This window comes from Capra hircus, chromosome 22 (assembly GCF_001704415.2).
Source record: "Capra hircus breed San Clemente chromosome 22, ASM170441v1, whole genome shotgun sequence".
Taxonomy (NCBI): domain Eukaryota; kingdom Metazoa; phylum Chordata; class Mammalia; order Artiodactyla; family Bovidae; genus Capra; species Capra hircus.
In genome coordinates this window covers 13,475,441-13,479,095 of record NC_030829.1, presented here as the reverse complement: position 1 = coordinate 13,479,095, position 3,655 = coordinate 13,475,441, and the positions used below count along the sequence as shown (strand labels likewise).

General features: G+C 41.0%; 1 pseudogene; it reads left to right on the top strand.

The window, feature by feature from the left end:
• Positions 206 to 1,801, top strand: LOC102178776 (annotated as a pseudogene).

Sequence of the window (3,655 nt, the reverse complement as noted above, 5' to 3'; positions counted from 1 at the left end):
AGAAAAGGGCAGAGGCCGAGCTGACTCATATATTACGCCACTGTCTGGGGCCTATGAAAATGTTTTAAGATTAGAAAAAGGGATGAACATAATCATTAAACAGATATAATAGGAACTTTCCAGAATGCTCGGTGAAAGGCGGAAGAGCGGCGGCTGCCCGAGCTGCGCACAGCAATGTGCTCCTTCTCACTCCCCAGCACCGGCATCGGCCTGCTCACCGGCTGTAGAAAATGGTGAAAGAAACCACTTACTATGATGTTTTGGGGGTCAAACCCAATGCCACCCAAGAAGAACTGAAAAAGGCTTACAGGAAACTGGCCTTGAAGTACCACCCTGATAAGAATCCAAATGAAGGCGAGAAGTTTAAACAGATTTCTCAAGCTTACGAAGTGCTCTCTGATGCAAAGAAAAGGGAATTATGTGACAAAGGAGGAGAACAGGCAATTAAAGAAGGTGGAGCAGCTGGCGGTTCTGGCTCCCCCATGGACATCTTTGGTATGTTTTTCAGAGGAGAAGGCAGGATGCAGAGAGGAGAGGTGAAAACGTTGTGCATCAACTTACAGTAACTTTAGAAGATTTATATAGTGGTGCAACAAGAAAACTAGCTCTGCAAAAGAATGTGATTTGTGACAGATGTGAAGGCCGAGGTGGTAAGAAAGGAGCAGTAGAATGCTGTCCCAATCGCCAAGGTCCTGGAATGCAAATAAGAATTCATCAGATAGGGCCTGGAATGGTTCAGCAAATTCAGTCTGTCTGCACGGAATGCCAGGGCCATGAGGAGCGGATCAGTCCTAAAGATAGATGTAAAAGCTGCAACGGAAGGAAGGTAGCTCGAGAAAAGAAAATTCTAGAAGTTCATATTGACAAAGGCATGAAAGATGGCCAGAAGGTAACACTCCATGGTGAAGGAGACCAAGAACCAGGACTGGAGCCAGGAGATATTATCATTGCTTTAGATCAGAAGGACCATGCTGTTTTTACTCGACAAGGAGAAGACCTTTCCATGCGTATGGACATACAGCTGGTTGAGGCATTGTGTGGCTTCCAGAAGCCAATATCTACTCTTGACAACCAAACCATAGTCATCACTTCTCATCCAGGTCAGATTGTCAAACATGGAGATATCAAGTGTGTGCTAAATGAAGGCATGCCAATTTACCGTAGGCCATATGAAAAGGGTCACCTAAACATTGAATTTAAGGTAAACTTTCCTGAGAATGGCTTTCTCTCTCCTGATAAACTCTCTTTGCTGGAAAAACTTCTGCCTGAGAGGAAGGAAGTAGAAGAGACTGATGAAATGGACCAGGTAGAATTAGTGGACTTTGATCCAAATCAGGAAAGACGGCACCATTACAATGGAGATGCGTATGGGGATGATGAAAATCATCCTCGGGGTGGTGTTCAGTGTCAGACCTCTTAGTAGGGCCTGTGAATAACACTCACTGCTGGTGTTTTATTTGCAGTAGTGACTGAGTGAAGGACTATAATCATAATATGCTCACGACTTGCTTTTGTTTTAATATTCAACTATAGTAGTGTTTAAAAGTTAAATGAAGAGTAAACTCGAATATAAAAGCTCTGACTTTGCCCTGTATGTATGATGACTTCAGTGTGCAAGGTAAGTTTAATACTTGTAAAAACGACTTTAAAAAATTTCCCCTAGCATTTGTTAGGCCATACTTTGTGATTGATTTCAGCTATGTACATGGAATAGCTTAGACTGAAATGCCAGGTATATGTATTGACTTCAGTGTATGACCCTTAATTGTTAAGCTATGAAATTAAAACTGTGTTTAACTGGCAGTCACACACACACACACACACAAAAGATATAATAAAAATCCAGCTTGTATTATATTTGTCTTTATACCAGCACTGTCACAAAATATAATTTTTTAAATTTTTTACTGGGGGAAGAAGTCCATGGAGACTCACAAAAGTCATAGACTGTCCTTGGGCAGGGGAAAAGCTTCAGTTATTTTTCTTGATTTTTGACATATTCGGCCATTTCAAATGGCTCACACTGGTGCAAACCACCCACCTCTCCTGTTCCACTTCTTTCCTTTCTTTCTCGTCCGCTTCCATGCTCCCGTGTCCCTCCTGCTGTATTTCCCTTTGTGTATCTGTAGTAGACATCAGTTATTTTTGTCTTCCCAGCATCTATTCCCAAATCTTTTGATAAAAACTTCTGAAATTGCTTTTGAGAAGCCAGTATGCCCTACCTGCTCCTGGCCAAGAGATAGACAGACACTTGGCATAAATGAGATATTGCTCCTTGGAATTCAACTTCTGAACAGAGTCATGCAAAAACTAAGATATTACTTCCTGCTCCCCAGGCCCCTGGAGTGTCCCAGCGCCTGTCCTCTCTGAAATCTCATTCTATAGCTCTTCCTTCCATTCTGTACTGTATAGAATAGATAATTCACACGAGAGGCATATATGTATTAATACATATAGGCATATGCAATATACACATATGCATAAGACAGGCATACCATGTTCACAGATTAGAAGACTCAGGATCATAAAAGCCATAAATTCTTCTTGAGTTCATATACCAAACAAAATATGAATGGCTTTTCTTTCCAAGAAAATCAATAAGTTCTTTCTAGAATTTCTATTGAAATGCAAAGAGCAAAGAAGAACCAAGCCACTCTTGAAGAAAAAAATAAATAAATCAGGATGATTTCCTCTGCCAGATGACAAGAATTATTATAAAGCTCTAATTATTGAGGTATAGACAACGAGGGTAAAGAGCTAGACAAAAACACCAGTTCGGTTCAATTCAGTCGCTTAGTTGTGTCTGACTCTTTGCGACCCCATGGACTGCAGCACGCCAGGCCTCCCTGTCCATCACCAACTCCCAGACACAAAAACACCAATGAGAGAACCAGGAAACAAACCTATATATGCACGCATACTTGATTTATGACAAAGATGGCACTGCAGGGAATTAGTAAAATGACTTTTGAGTAAATGGTACTGGGACAATGAGATGTGTGCTGTGCTTAGTTGCTCAGTGATGTCTGACTCTTTGCGATCCCATGGACTGTAGCCCTCCAGGCTCCTCTGTCCATGTGGATTCTCCAGGCAAGAATACTGGAGTGGGTTGCCATTCCCTCCTCCAAGGGATCTTCCCAACCCACGGATTAAACCCAGGTCTCCGGCACTGCAGGCGGATTCTTTACCATCTGAGACCCCAGGGAAGTCCACAGGGACAACGAGATACCTATATGAACAATGAGATGGATCCCTACTTCATGCTCTACATAAAAATCAGTTCCAGGTGGATTTAAACCTAAATATGAAAGCCAAGACAATAAATTCTTTAGAAGGTAACATAGGAAAATATCTTCATTATTGTGGATAAAGGAAACAATAAACACAGTAATGAATGAAATAGATATTTGTTAAGAAGGTAGATCTTATGTTAAATGTTCTTATCACAAAAAGTAGTAGGACATTTTTAGAGGTGAAGGTTACATTTTTGGTAGTGGTTATGGTGACATTTTCACAGATGTATACTTATTTCAAACTTAAGTTTCAAGACTCAAAACCGAGTTGTGGGAAAGTCTGTGCCTCTTTGGTCTTTCCACTCACCCTTTTCTTGTGAACTTTTTGCATTTCTTGGGTTAAACAAGGCATTAAAAAAAAA